The sequence below is a fragment of the Coenobita brevimanus genome, chromosome 95 (assembly GCF_032717465.1).
Source record: "Coenobita brevimanus isolate Jiangsu-jjx chromosome 95, ASM3271746v2, whole genome shotgun sequence".
NCBI classification, from domain to species: domain Eukaryota; kingdom Metazoa; phylum Arthropoda; class Malacostraca; order Decapoda; family Coenobitidae; genus Coenobita; species Coenobita brevimanus.
The window spans coordinates 15,793,197-15,809,663 of NC_137048.1; positions in this window are offsets into that span (position 1 = coordinate 15,793,197).

A 16,467-nucleotide genomic window follows, 5' to 3' on the forward strand; every position below is an offset into this window, starting at 1 on the left:
TACAATACTGCCATATCATAGCCCACGCTTGCCTCTGAGCATGAAGGAAGCAAAACGTGGCAAACTGATATCTGCATACAAGGTTCACCTCCATTTGCCCAGACAAGGGTTATCACATGATGACAACAGTGGATTACCAGTACATCACCGCCTCAGGCAGTGTATGACTAAAGTGGCCTGCCAGGTGACCCTGACCATTCTGTAGGGAAGCAAAAAGGCGTGTGGTGGGGGGTTTTGCACTAATCCCGGAGGCTGGGGGACTCCCACCATTCAGCATATAGGCAGACTTGTGCTTTTACTGTACATTTACTCGTGGCTTGTGGTCTGGTTACATGTACGGTAGCCATTGGAAAACACAACTTCCAATGACTTGGCAACTTTGGGCATTCGGTAGAGAGGCGGACAAGCACTGTCACTGAACATGTACTTGTGGTATGTGGTCTGTGTTAGACGAGCAGTGGCAGTTGGGAAAGACTAATCCCAGTGGCTGCACAACTTTGGACATTTGGTGGGGATGTGTATGGATGTTTTGACACTACTTGTGGGTTACGGTCGGTAATACTCGGGTGCAGGAAATTCGTAGGGTGTGATCAGACCAGTGTGTGACTTTGACCATTCAGTACAGGGGCAGACAGACATTGTTAGCTCAGGTTGTGGGTTATGGCCTATTTCCTATACATGGCTAGAGCCCAGTAGCCGGAATGCCGAATGTTTGAACGTGTCAGCTGGCTGGCCGAAGTTCTTGGGGACTTGTACGTTTGAATAATAGCAAGTAAATATATATATATATATATATATATATATATATATATATATATATATATACACACACACACACACACACACACACACACCCCATTATCCGGTGCATCGACAACCGTGCTTCACTAGACTGAACACAAGAAATAGGGGAACATTCCCACAATCCAAACAATTTGAATGTCCGTTGCCTCGCTAGTCCGACACCCCACTTCTCCAGTTCGACACCCGGCTTCTCCCTAGGTTTGAAACAAGGCTCTCCCAGTTCTTCCATCCTCCCTCCATCCCCTCTCCTCTCCTCCCCCTGTCCCTCCTCCATCCCCCACCACACTCAGTACTGCCAGACATACAGGGGGGGGGGTATCATAAAGTTTTATTATCACCCGGAAGTTATTGAGCTATGTCAATGAAATTTTGTCAGTGTAATCACTGGTCCTTATGTGCCTCATGGTGCAAAAATTTTCTCCAAATTTCGTTTACTTACTTTACAGGTGGCGCTAGATGTCAGTAACCTGTAGGATGGAGAAGATTGAGGCTCACAACGTGATTAAGTTCCTGCATTTGAAGGGTTACAGTGCCTGGGAAATCCATGATGAAATGATGGCTGTCTATGGTGATGATTGCCCATCATACGTCATTTGTTGAGAGCTTGAAAAGGATTTTCCAAACTGGCCACATGTTCCTCACAGACGAGCCGAGAACTGGACGACCATCACTCACGGACGATGCGGTCACAGTGAAGAAAGTGGAGGCTCTTATCCTGGAAGACCGACGACTAACCATCCACAAGATCGTGCATGAAACTGGTGTTAGTTATGGCAGTGTGTGGAAAATTTTCACAACGAACTGCACATGTCTAAGGTGTCAACACGCTGGGTTCCACACTTGCTGACTCCTCTCCAGAGGCAAACACTGCGTGTCCTTTCAAGGCAGATGTTGACTCTTTTGGTGCAGGATGAAGAGGATTTCTTTGGTCGTCTGGTTACTATGAATGAATGTTGGATCTATCTGTATGATCCAGAGAGCAAAGAGATGAGCAAGGAGTGGAAGCACGCCAAATCCCCTCCCGCCAAGAAGGCTCAGGTGCAGAAGTCTGCAGGGAAGGTCATGCTGTCGGTTTTTTGGGACTGTCGTGGAGTCATTCTCACAGACTACCTTGTAAAGGGTCAGACCATCACTAGCCCATACAACTGCACATTTCTCAACAAGTTTCGAGTTGCTCTAAAAAAGAAATGCCGCAGTATGCTCACCAAAGGCGTCCGTCTCTTTGCCGACAATGCACGCGCTCACACATCTAAAGCTGTGACTGTAGAAGCAAGGTGATGTGGCTATAAGATCTTGCCGCATCCACCCTATTCTCCTGATCTCGCACCCAGTGACTTTTATATGTTCCCAGAGATGAAAAATCCACTGCAAGGTCGGCGATTTATTGACACATGACGTCATTCAAGAGGTGGAACGCAATCTGAGGACTTCTACAATGGCGGTCTGCAGATGGTCAAGAAACGATGGGAGATATGTGTGACTCTGGACAGTGACTCTGAAGAGAAGTCTTTTAAGGACCACAAATTAAAATGAAGTTTCTATCTTCTTTATTTCATGGTGATAATTAAAACTTTACGATACCCACCCTGTCCCCCTGCCTTCCCTCATCCTTGGTTGTCTCCCTCTCCATCCCCCCACCCTCCCTCACTCCCCCTTGTCTCCCATATGTGTGTGTGTGTGTGTATATGTATTTATTTATATATATATATATATATATATATATATATATATATACACACACACACACACATACACATCCATACCCCATTATCCGGCGCATTGATAACCAGTGCTTCACTAGACCGAACACAAGAAATAGGGGAACATTCCCACAATCCAAACAATTTGAATGTCCGTCGCCTCATTAGTCCGACACCCCGCCTGTCCGTAGGTTTGAAACGAGGCTCTCCAAGTTCCCCCATCCTCCCTCCAAGCCCTCTCTTCTCCTCCCCCCATCCCTCCTCCATCCTCCACCACACTCAGCACTGCCAGACATATCTCCCTCCCTGTCCCCCTGCCTTCCCCCATCCTTTGTTTCCCTCTCCATCCCCCACCCCCACCCCCACCCTTGTCTCCCGTGTGTGTGTGTGTGTGTGTGTGTGTGTGTGTGTGTGTGTGTGTGTGTGTGTGTGTGTGTGTGTGTGTGTGTGTTCTTACCTAATTGTTCTTATCTAATTGTATCTTTACAGGAATGAGTCAAGCTCGTACTGTCCCGTGTCTTAAACCATTTTTAGCGTACATATCCTTAAATATATGAATTGTTTTGTCACACACTATTTCATTCGGTAGTACATTCCACTGATCAACTGCCTTGTTTGGGAAACTAAAATTCCTTACGTCTTTATCACCTCTCTTTTTATGCAGTTTTTTGCAGTGTCCTCTTGCTGATGCATCCCCATACGTTATGTAATCATTTGTGTCTATTTTCTCCTCTTTTCCTTCCTTCCTGTAGTGTAGGTAGATTCAGTTTTCTAGTCTTTCTTTGCAGCTTAGATCCCTTAAGCTTGGTACCTATCTTGTAGCGGCCCTTTGAACTTTTTCAATCTTATCTATGTGTTAATTGAGATGAGGACTCCAGACTACTGACGCATACTCCAGGGTTGGACTGATGAATGATGTTATTATCTTTCTTAGCATGTCTTCATCTATGTATGTAAATGATGTTCTCATATTTGCAAGCAGTTTATACATGTTCCATACCTTCTCACTGATGTGATCCTCTGGAGATAGTCTGTTCTTGATAATCACACCTAGGTCCTTCTCTCTTTCTGATGTTTTAAGGGTTTTACTTCCTAACTTATAATCCCAATCAGGTCTTTTTCCACTTTTACCTAAACTTGATTACATGACACTTGTCCACATTGAATTCCATTTGTCATGTATTGCTCCATTCATGAAGTTTATTTAATTCTTCTTGTAGCTCTTTACAAGAGTCTGCATTAGTAATTCTCCTTTGTATTTTTGCATCATCAGCAAATATATTCAGATTACTTTCATTTCCGATGTTACTATCTTTATCGTTTATATATACTAAAGACATAATTGGTGCCAGCACTGAGCCCTGTGGAACTCCGTTAGTCATTTCCTTCCATGATGAGTAATTTCCCCTTAGTACTGTTCTCATTTCCCCCTGTATAAGAAAATCTTGCATCCAACAATACAGTTTGCTACGGATTCCTCCTTGATGGTACAGTTTCTATAGAAGTCTTTCGTGTGGTACTGTGTCAAATGCTTTCTTGAAATCTAAATAGATACGTCCACCCATCCATCTCTTTTCTGTAATGTTTCTGTTACTCAGCCATAGTAGCTCAACAGATTAGTAACACATGATTTTCCCTTTCTGAAACGAAACTGTCTTTGTTATCTTTCTGGAAGCAGATTTGACAACAGATGCAATATGATCTTTCCAAGACAAGTCCCGTGTGAATGAAACCCCAAGCATGTTCAATGATGATGCAGGATTGAGCTAGATATTATTAAACATTAGTGGGTACTCCTGTGGAAGATTGTGTCGGGTTGATAGGTGTAAAAACTGAGTTTTTGATGCATTAAACACAACAAGATTATTTTTACCCCAGTCAGAGATACGAGCCAAGTCAGACATTAGGTTTGCCATAGCGCCATCCCTTGTTTGTTGAAGTAACAGCTGAGATAGACGTTGTGGGAACCGAATGGAAAGGTGAAGGGTGGAATCATCAGTGTACGAGTGGATAGGGTTAGATGTACAGCTTAGAAGGTCATTGATGAATAAAAGGAAGAGAGTCAGTGATAGGACAAAACCCTGAGGATCAACACTGTTGACAGATCTAGGAGCAGAACGATGGCTGTCTACAACAGCGGCTATAGGGCGACCAGAAAGGTAGCTATTGATGTAGGCGCAGATAGAAGGATAGAAACCGTAGGAGGGCACTTTGGGAATTAAAGATTTATGCCAGACTCGATCGAAAGTCTTTGAGATGTCAAGTGCTATGGCAAAGCTTTCGCCAAAGTCCCGAAAGGAGGATGTTCAAGTGTCTGAAAGGTAGGTGAGAAGATGGCCCGTATAGTGTCCCTGACGGAACCCATACCGACTGATCAGAAAGATGGTTGTGATAGGAAAGATGCCTTAAAATTTTTCTGTTAAGAATTGACTCGAAAACTTTTGAGACACAGGATGGTAAAGCAGTTGGACGATAGTTAGAGGGTTGGGAACGATCACCCTCCTTTGGGACTGACTGAATGAGAAGAAACTTCCAACAAGAAGAAAAGGTACAAGTTGACAGACAAAGGCGAAAGATATTGCCTAGGCAGGGACAAAAGGAGGGACTCCATCAGGCCCATATGCCTTGTTAGTATTAAGGCCAGTGATAATAGAAAATACTTCAGCTGAAGAAATTTTAATGTCAGCCATGATTACGTCAGAGGGGGGAAGTGATGGAGGAACAGCACCAGAAACGTCTAAGGTGGATTTGGAGGAGAAAGTCTGCGTGAAGAGACCTGCATTATCAGTAGAAGAAATAGCTACAGAGCCATCAGAATAGAAAAGAGGAGCGAAGGATGATGAGGTAACGTTGTTAGAAAGGTTTTTGGCAAGGTGCCAGAAGGAGCGGTAAGAATTCGATTTGGAGAGTTGAGAGCATTTAGTATGGATGAAATTATTTTTAGCAGAATGAAGAACAAACTTAGCACGATTCCAGGCAGAAACATAAGCAAGATGTGATTCAGGGGTGGGTTGAGTCTGGTACCTTTTATAGGTCCTCTCCTTGTTGTGGACAGCATTAGAACAAGCGTGATTAACCCAAGGGTTTCTTGCTTCCATACCCGAGAGAATAACCTTTGTAATGTGCAATGCACACGCAGATAGCTCCCGGCCATGGAAGCAATAATCACTCCAGGGAAAATCAAAGAAGTACTGCCTGAGGGCTTCAAAGTGCCACAACCAACGTTTGTTGGGAGGGTCCACAGGCAGTACTGGACAAGTTTAGGTAATAAGGTTGTGGTCAGAGGAGCCCAACGGGGAGAAAATATTAACAGTGTAAGCAGAAGGATTAGTTGTATGGAAGAGTCAAGCCACCTTAACAGAATGAATATGAGGAACCTAGGTTAGTCGTATGTCAAATAGAAGACCCAGAAACTGAGTATTTTCCACACAGGATATCCTCTGACCATAAAGATACAAGTCAGGGTCCGGGTGAACCCCCCCAAATATGACAAAAATGTATGGTCACTTTCTTTTGTAAAGAAAACCGGAGCCCATGAGACTCAGCTGCAACTCCTCTCGATCAGAGACATTCTAGATGCACTGAAGAAAATGGAGGGGCCATCTATATACGATGAGCCTCGGACACCACCAGGAAGTACGAGTACACTGATCACACTGTTGATGGCCACCGCAAAGAGAGTAACGTTGAGGATACTCCCCTGTGGTACTCCATCATCAAGTGCATGAACATTAGAAAGCACTCCTCCCACATGGATCCTTAAAAAATGGTTAGATAAAAACTGCTGTATAAAAGTAGGCAAGTGCCCATAGAGACCAACCTCATGAAGAGAAATTAAAATGCCATGACACCAGGCAGTGTTGTATGCCTTCTCCAGATCAAAGAAGACCGTGACCTGGTGTTGGTTATTGGAAAAAAAAAAACTCACAGATTCCAAGGACACTAGGGCATCAGTGATAGATCGCATTTTATGAAAACCATACCGGACTGGTGATGAGTAATCGCTTCTCTCTAAGTACCACATGAGCGGGCAATTTACAATCTTCTCCAACACCTTGCAAACACAAGAGGTCAGAGAGATGGGACGATATAATTTGTCGCTTGCAGATGATTCTTTTCGGGCTTAGGTATGGGGACAACCACAGCAACACCCCATGAAGATGGAAACTCACCAGTGCACCAATTTCTATTATATAGCACCATTAAAAAGGAAAGGGATTCGTCAGACGTATGATGTAAAAAGGCATACGGAAAATCATCACATCCTGGAGGTGAATCATGACACTGTGACAAAGTCACCTGAAGCTCAGAAACAGAAAAGAGGACATTGTAAGACTATCCCCCAGAAGATCTGAAGCTGAGGCTACTGGATTCCAGTCACCGACATTGTCATGTCAAATGTGATTCAGTGTCCTTTTTAGACACACCAGCAAATTGGTTGACAAATGATTCAGCAACAGCAAAGGGATCAGTCACAACTCCACTGGCATCAGATAAAACAGGAGGGGATGGAACAGGAAATTTGCCAGAAATCTTTCTGACCCGGTTCCACACTTGGGTGAGAGAAGTCGTTGAGTAAAGGAAGTAAAGGGAGTAAAAGGAGGAAACGTAGTCTGACAATCCACCAAATACTGAGTGTCTCCACAATGGCAGCGAAGCCAAGAGAAGGTGATCCGTTTGGCCTCACTGCAGAGGTACATTCAGGGGTCCACCAGGTAACTGGATGTTTAGGAAATTGACCAGAAATCTTGAGAATAGATAAAAGAGCTGCTGAATTCATTACATCACTTATGTACGCCACAGCCTCATCAGCACTACCAAAACCGTCCACAGTGCGGTCAGTGAAACATAACTCCCTGGAGAGTGGCCATTTTGCCTTATCCAGGTGCCAGCAAGGAAGACAACATTGTGGCTCACACTCAGCAAAAGTTAAAATAATTGGAAAGTGGTCACTGTCATGCAAATCAGGCAACACACACCATCTAAAATATAGCAGAGTAGTACTTGAGCACAGAGACAAATCAATGGCTGTGAAAACACCAGTCCAACTATGAAAGTATGACATTTCACCTGAATACAACACCCCAAACTCCTCGTCCTCCACCAAAGAAGCCAGCATAGCATCCCTAGGCTTAGTCATACTGTCACCCCACGGTGGGTGACGACCATTCAGATCACCCAGTAAAAGAAAAGGGGAAGGAAGGTCATGACAGAAGCACTTGGAGGGAGATAGAGACTACATAACGTGTATTGATGGCAAAGGAAAATTTGAATGGCAACAGCCTGCAATGGAGTTGAAAGACTCAGACAAGTGAATGGGACATCACAGCAAACTAGGAGAGCAGTACCAACATGATGTCCATGGCCAGGAAGAGGATCAGAATAAAATAAATGGTAACCGGGAGGATCGGAAGGAGCAGCATCCCCAACCATGGTCTCTTGGATGCATATGCATACTGGGGAAAAGTGGGCAATAAGACAATGGAATTCCTCCCAACTAGCCTGTAAACCACGACAATTCCATTGAATTATAGATCACATAACAGAATGGTGTTATATCAGGTTACTTCCAGTACCAGATTTCTGGACACTTGGAACCTTGGTGGGTTTCCAAGTACCCGACCAAAGGTAGGTTTAGAAACAAGTTTCCTAACCACAGCTAATCCCTTGGACTAGGAACCCGAGATACTCGATTTGGAAGACGGCAAAGGGGAGGAAGAAGAAAAAGGCTGGACAATGGTCTTCTTCTGTGATGGGGCAAGAGATGGGTTTGTAGAGGGACTGCAAACTGCCTCATCCGAAACAGAGCAGGCAGTGCCATTCCAAGGTACTAGGATTCAGAGAGAGCAAGGTCTCATGCAGCTGAAGAGATGCATCAATGGCCCAGTCATCACCGTTGTCGGGTAAGGGTTGGACCTTTAGTAAAGCACCAACCTCAGCCTGCTCTCCTCCAGACCCCTGAGAATCCCGAGCAGAATGAGGAGTGGGCTCCACAGCAGAAACCTTTGGCGGTAGGGTTTCAGTCTCAGAGCATTCTGAGGAATCACAACGATGCTTGCCATGCACAGGAGGCACGTCAGGTTGTTGGGATATGTCAGGACAAGGAGAAGCATCGACATCGACGTCCGCCACGACTATGGAAGGGCAACACCCCTCTTCCATTGAAGTGGAGGCAGAAACAGGGATGGAAGATGGTAGGGAAACAGTAGTCTTGCAAGAAGTAGGATCCCCAGGGATGGCAGCCTGCAGATCACAAGAGAGAGGTTCAGATGATGGCACAGTCTGGGGAACCTTAGGAAACCTAGAACACTGCACAGAAGCACCAGAAAGGACAGAGGCTCATCTAACACAGACCACAAACCACAAGTACGTGTTCAGTGACAGCGCCTGTCCGCCTCTCAACCGAATGTCCAAAGTTGCCAAGTCACTGAAAGTTGTGTTTTCCAATGGCTACCGCACATGTAACCAGACCACAAGCCACGAGTAAATGTACAGTGAAAGCACAAGTCTGCCTATATGCTGAATGATGGGAGTCCCCCAGCCTCCGGGATTAGTGCAAAAACCCCCACCACACGCCTTTCTGCTTCCCTGCAGAATGGTCAGGGTCACCTGGCAGGCCACTTCAGTCATACACTGCCTGAGGCGGTGATGTATTGGTAATCCACTGTTGTCATCAAGTGATAACCCTTGACTGGGCAAATGGAGGTGAACCTTGTATGCAGATATCAGTTTGCCACGTTTGCTTCCTTCATGCTCGGAGGCAAGCGTGGGCTATGAGTCTGGGCTCTCTTCCTCGCTTCAGGAAAAGAAATCTTCTCATGGATACGAATGGATAAGATTTCCCTTTCAAAGCTACAGCAATGGCATTGTTGAGAAGATGCAGCATGGGCACCCCCACAATGGTAGCACTTAGTAGGGCCTTGACAGACACCATCAAGGGAGGAACTACCACAAGAAATACAGATACCAAGAAGATCTGCCTGTGCCTGGTGACAAGAAAGGCTAACATGCCCATACCTCTGATGGTGGAAACATCTCTTTGGGGTCGGAACATAGGGCTTCACAGGAAGAGAGAGCCAAGTAAGTTTCACAGAAGCAGGCAACGTTTATCTGTCAAAGGTCAAGAACAGCGTCGGAATTGGGGTCAGAACACCAGCGATCTTCTTTTGCTCCCGGTCAACACTTACAACACCAGAAGAGCATAGTTCCTCCAATAACCAGGTCTCAGGGTATCAGAGGAGGTCCTGGGAGTAAATGATTCCCTTACACTTATTTAAGGTCACATGAGGTACATCAGACATACTGTGACCAGAGTCTGGAGGCAGGAGCTCTCTGTTGGGGAGGACACCTCAATAAGTAGGCTACCATCCTCTTGGGTCAAAATCACTGGTTCACGGCCACAGGCCAAAACAGTGGCATGGAGCATTTTGCAAATGTTGACATCCAGCACTGAGCCACCCGCAGAGTTTCAGCACTAGATACTTAGCAAAGGTATCCTGCATTTTATCGTCTGGGCCGAACCCCAGAGCCAAACCAACCGAATGTGACCTCCCAGTCCCAGTTGAACGCTGGGTCAGAGGTGGATACTTCCTTGGGGCCTGGAAAGTGCTCCAGAGTGGCAGTGAGGGAGGACGACTGAAGAATGGCCAGGGACACATGGGTCATCGTCAACAGTATTTTTATGTAATGAAGCCATTAAATACTGTATATTATATAAACTTCATTCCCCCATCCCTCCACCCACCATGGAGCCCAACAAGGGGAGGTCTTATTCCAGGGACAACACCACTGGTGACCCCAGAGGTAGCAGGACCTGGGCAAGGGTGACTCTACGACGATAGGAGCCACCAGGCCTCCCAGTGCCCACTTGACCCTAGCCAATGCATGACCAGCCAATTGACCTGGTCAGGCCCAATCAGACCACCTGTCTAGCCAGAATAAGGGACCAAAGAGGTGCAGCATCATTCAACCTCCAGGACTCCCGTCTCCCAGCATTACGGGACGCCACGTATGGGAAACACGTGGGGAGACGTCAGTCCCGCCCTAGATGGCAAATGGGCAGGGACTAACATCATCAGCAGGCCTCCTCCACAAGGCCAACAGTTGCCGACCCTACAAAGGCAGGCACGCCTCCAGAGTAGGTGGCACTGCCAGCCACGCTTCATGCCCCTCCACCACGTCAACGTGGCCCCCCTCAGCGGGGTAGTAAAGTGTAAGAGAAAGAGTGAACTGTGTCAGCGGTAGTTTAGTTTTTCGTCAGTGAAGAGTCAGCAAGTCATTGACAGAGTTTGTGTGTCAAAGAGTGAAAGCTAATCAACGAAGGAAAGCATAGTCAGTCAGAGCCAGTGAGTGATAGCTAGTCACCCATTGAATGGACAGCGAACGAGTAGTAATGCATGAAGGACGGAAGTAAAACGAGAGAGAAAAGTCACTGTTTTGCAAGTGTACTGTACCTCAACTGTACTTAGAAGGAATAAAACTCTGAAGTGTTCAGCTGCCTTTGATTAACGCCTGACCTGTCTATGTGTCGTTCTCGACATATCAATGAAGCAATAAATTGTAATAATACTTTCAAGATAAACATATCTCCCTAGCAGCTTGCTATTATCATATCTATCTATCTATCCATCTATCTCTCTATCTGTCCATATTTCACGTTATATTCACTCTGGTTTGTGAGGTGTATTTTGCTGTATGAGTGGAAACTAAAGACTAAATAGAGATAGAAGGAGCATTATGGGAAGCAAAATTTAGAAACCGGTGATGGAATGCCATAAAGACCGGATGTAAGCCTGGCCAACTACATCCTCAGGGTTCTCTGGGCAGGAGCATAACATGACCCTTCTTTTGTGTGTGTGTGTGTGTGTGTGTGTGTGTGTGTGTGTGTGTGTGTGTGTGTGTGTTCCTACCTAAGTGTTTTCGTACCTAATTGTATCTTTACAGGAATAAGTCAAGCTCGTACTGGCCGTGTCTTGAACCATTTTTATCGTACATATCCTTAAATTTATGAATTGTTTTGGCACACACTATTTCATTCGGTAGTGCAATCCACTGATCAATTGCACTATTTGGGAAACTAAATTTCCTTACGTCTTTATCACCTCTCTTTTTATGCAGTTTTTTGCAGTGTCCTCTTGCTGATGCTTCCTCTTAGGTTATGTAATCATTTATGTCTATCTTCCCCTTCCCTGAGATGCATTTCCAGTATAGAGCATAATCATGTCTCCTCTTTTCCTTCTTTCCTGTAGTGTAGGTAGATTTAGTTTTTCTAGTCTTTATTCGTAGCTCAGATCCCTTAAGCTTGGTACCCATCTTGTAGCGGCCCTTTGAACTTTTTCAATCTTTTCTATGTGTTTTTTGAGATGAGGATTCCAGACTACTGACGCATACTCCAGGGTTGGTCTGATGAATATTGTTATTCTCTTTCTTAGCATGTCCTCATTTATTTATGTGAATGCTATTCTCGTATTTGCAAGCAGTGGTCAGCTGGAGATAGTCTGTTAATGATAAGCATGCCTAGGTCCTTCCCTTTTCCTGATGTGTGTAGGGTTTTACTTCCTAACTTATATTCCCAATCAGGTCTTTTTTCCACTTTTATCAAACTTGATTACATGACACTTGTCCACATCGAATTCCATTTATGAAGTTCATTTAATTCTTCTTGTTGCTCTTTACAAGAGTCTGCGTTAGTAATTCTCCTTTGTATTTTTGGATCATCAGCAAACATATTTAGATAGCTTTCATTTCCAATGTTGCTATTATATGTCATTTATATACGCTAAAAACATAATTGGTGCCAGCACTAAGCCCTGTGGAACTCCGCTAGTCACTTCTCTCCATGATGATTTCCCCTTAGTACTGTTCTCATTTCCCTTTTCACAAGAAAATCTTGCATCCAACAATACAGTATGCCTCAGATTCCTCCTTGATGGTACAGTTACCATAAAAGTCTTTTGTGCGGTACTCTGTCAAATGCTTTCTTGAAATCTAAATAGATACTGTCCACTCATCCTTCTCTTTTCTGTAATGTTTCTGTTACTCTGTCATAGTACTTAAAAGATTAGTAACACATGATTTCCCCTTTCTGAAACCAAACTGTCTTTTTGTTATCATATTGTGTTCTTCTAGATGATTTACCCAATCTTTTCTTCTCAGCTTTTCTAATACCTTGCTTACAACATTGGTTAGTGATACTGGTCAGTAGTTGGGTGGATTTTGTCTATCCCTTTTCTTGAATAAGGGAACAATGTTTGCTTTCTTCCAAATATCAGGTAGTTTACCTTTTCCCAATGATTCCTTGAATATTAAAGATAATGGTTTGCTTAACTCCTTTGCACATTCATGTAGCACCCAACATGAAATTTCATCAGGACCATTTGCTTTTCTTTTGTCTGTTTTAACTCCTTCTGTATTTCTTTTTCTGATATTTTTATATCTGGTAATATGTGTGGCCATGCATGTTCCATTTCATCCCTCTCAAAGTTATTTTCATTTGTAAAAACTGATTGGAAATTCTTATTTAGTGCTTCACAAATATCCTTTTCTTGTATGTAGGTGATCCCTTCATCCGTAATGGATTGTATTTTATCTTTAACTTTGGTTTTGCTTCGGATGTAGCTGTAAAATAGCTTTGGTTGACGACTACTTTTATTTATGATGTCCTCAAACTGTCTTTGGGCTTCCTTACTTATTCTTGTATAATCGTTTCTTGCCTGTTTACAGTTGCTATAAACGCTTTCACTATTGTGTCCTCTGTATCTGTTCCACAAGTCTCTTTCTTTTGATTTTTACATTCTTTATTAAACATTTCTTTATTCTCTTTTCTGCTTCTTTGTGCTGTGGGATGTACTTTTGGACTCCTATTCCATAAAGTTCATAGATTTTTTTATATATAACATTTAAATCTTGTCCTCTAAGCTCCTTTTCCCAATCTGTTTCTAAGAAGTACTTCTTTTAAGTCATGGTAGTTTCCCTTTTTATAATTTAGGCTCTCTTTGTAACTTTCATTGATGTTAACTATGTCATATGCAATCGATGTTAACTATGTCATATGCAATCTTGAAGTTGCACTTTAGTACTGCATGGTTGCTTTTGCCAAATGGAGGGTGATACATTAAATTGTCAATATCGTTTTCTTGCCTAGTAAATATAAGATCTAGTGCTGAGGGTACTTCAAGTCCTCTTTTTCTGATGCTTTCCCTTACAGGTTGCGTTAGGAAAAACTCCAGCACGAGATTCAGGAGCTTTTGGTCCTTGCAAATTTCTTGGCTTATTATATCTAGAGTATTCCAATTTATAATTTTATTAAAATCTCAAGTTAGTATAATTCTTTCCGATTTCTCCTCCATTCTGTGTAGTAATGCTCTTAAACTCTGAATTGTACTCTCTGCCAGATCCTCATATTTGCCTCTTTCCCATGTTTTTGATCTAGATGGCATGTATAAATTTGCTACAATTACACGCCCTTCAGATATTGATCCCTACTGCAATCAGTTTTACTTGTAAAGGTATATCTGGTTCTATATGACTTTTAGATTTTTCTTTGTTAATATTATAATTCCTTCTCCTTTTTTTTTAAGGTCCTGTCTCTTCTCCATATATCGTAATCCTCTAAGTTTAGGATGTCGTTTGATATCCTTAGTGTTAATTTTGTTTCAGTCAGGCACACAATGTGGTTCATTTTCTCTAATGTAATCATTCATCTCTAACAATTTAGATACCATTCCATCTACATTTGGTTACATCAACTTAATCTTGTTTACATACTTGTCATGACTTGGGTCTACTACCTGCCTCCTTTTTATTTTCTCCTGGTTATGTACTGTACCGCTTTCGAACCTGCAATCCAATTACTTTGTAAAAAAATGTATTCTTCTGCTCTGATCGTCCCTCGTTCGTTGTTTTTGCTTCCTCCCTCTTCTCTTTTAGTAATTCCAGTTCCTCTTGAGTTAGGCATCTTTTTATCCATTCATTTTTGAATTACTCTTTTTCCATGAGTTTCTTTGCATTTTTTAGTATCTCCTCCACAGTGTTTACACTCTAGAACAGTGGTTCTTAACCTTTTTTGAGTCACGGACTCTTTTGAGAATATGATGAAGGCTATGGACCCCTTCCCTAGAACAATGCACACAAGCACATAAACAAAACATCTTCCATACAATGAATATACTTTATTTTACTGAAAACTACCTCACACAGTTTATGACATATATACAAAGTATAAAACAATGTTTACAAAGAATTATGTTTTTCACTCTTTTTCATGAATGGCCACTCGATGAAAAAAACGAAATACATCCAACTTGTCCAATATAAACAAAACTTTAATTCTGTTCAAAAGTTCATTTCAATGAGAAGGTTGTTGTTTGGTTTAAATAAGATAAAATTGTGGGGTGGTTTTTGACAAGGCAACACGCATGTCATCTATGACATACAACTGATTTCGACTTTTCATTTTGATAGAAACAAGCACTGAAAACCCTAACTCAGAGCACCCATAGCTCGCATTGCAAGACGAGGGTAGGCTTATTTCAACGAACATCAGAATTCTTCAAGACTCATCGAGTTGAATTCATTTCGTATCATTTCCTTTGTCCTCAGGTCGTTGAGGTCATCTTTGGCAAGGTCTTCATCACTGATACAGTCTATGTCAGCAAGGAAAGGATTACAAATCCATGTTTCAACTTTAGGGTCACCTGAGCAGAAGCAACCTTTGAAAGAATTCTGCAGTGTTTTCAGATGTCTGCAGATTTCTGCCTGCTGAGAAATTGACAGGGCTTTGCCACTCTCGATTCCATCCCGCAGAAGCACTTCCTCTAACACTGGGAAGTTTGCACAGTTGTCTCCCTCCAATCCCTTCTTCCACAGTGGCAGCTTGGCCAGAAGAGCTTGCAGTCTTTCAGTAGCATTCATAATGGTGACTGCAGGGCCTTGAATGGAATGATTCACCCCATTCATATGGCCAAAAATATATGTCAAGTAAGCTAAGCCATGAATGAATTCCTCCCTGTTAAACTGTTCTGAGAGTGGACTGGACATTCTTCTCTCAAAAAAAGTGAAACTTCTGCCCGAAGTTCAATCAAGCACTTCAAAATTTGTCCTCTGGAAAGCCAGCGAACTTCTGTGCGGTAGAGGAGAACTTCATATTCTGCTCCCATTTCTCAACAAAACCTCTTGAAAACACGATGGTTTGAAGCCCTGGTTCTGATGAAGTTGATGACTTTCACGTCAGTCGACAAGACTTCTTTCAGGATTGTTAGCAGAATCTTTGATGCCAATGCATGCCGATGTAAAAAAAAACAGTGGGTCACAATGACCTGAGTGAGGAGCTTCTTTTTTCACCAAAGCAGCAAAACCAGATGTGTTGCCAAGCATTTCAGGTGCTCCGTCTGTGCGAAGTGTACCAAGATTTTTCTTCCAGTCAAAGTTTTGCTTGGCAAAGAGACTATTCACCATTTCTAAGATGTTGATGGCCTTTGTAGTTTCCAAAAAGGGCTCACAAAATAGGAATTCTTCATTGATGACGTCAGCATGCATACAGCGGATGAATGGCTGCACTGAGAGACATCAGTAGTTTCATCCAGTTGCATGCTGAACGGAAATGGTGTAGCTGCCAATTCCTCCATTACTTGCTTCAAAATATTAAAAAAAACGTCAACAGTTCTGGAGAGGATGACGTCACTTGACAAGGGCACTGCTTCAATTTTCTTCCTCTGCTCAATACCACAAAACAGCCCAACCATTTAAAGGGCACATGGCTTTACCAAGGTTTCTCCAATCGTACGTTGCATCTTTTGCTCGGCAGTGCAATAAGCAGCCTTGTTGGATGCTTCAAGGCAAGGCTTTTGTGTTGGGGCAAATCCAAGTTTTGGTAAAGTTCCAGCTTTCTCAAATGGAGCCTTCTTCGCACGAAAAAGATCAACATTGTCCGATGTATTTTCAGGATGGATAGACGTGAGGTGCT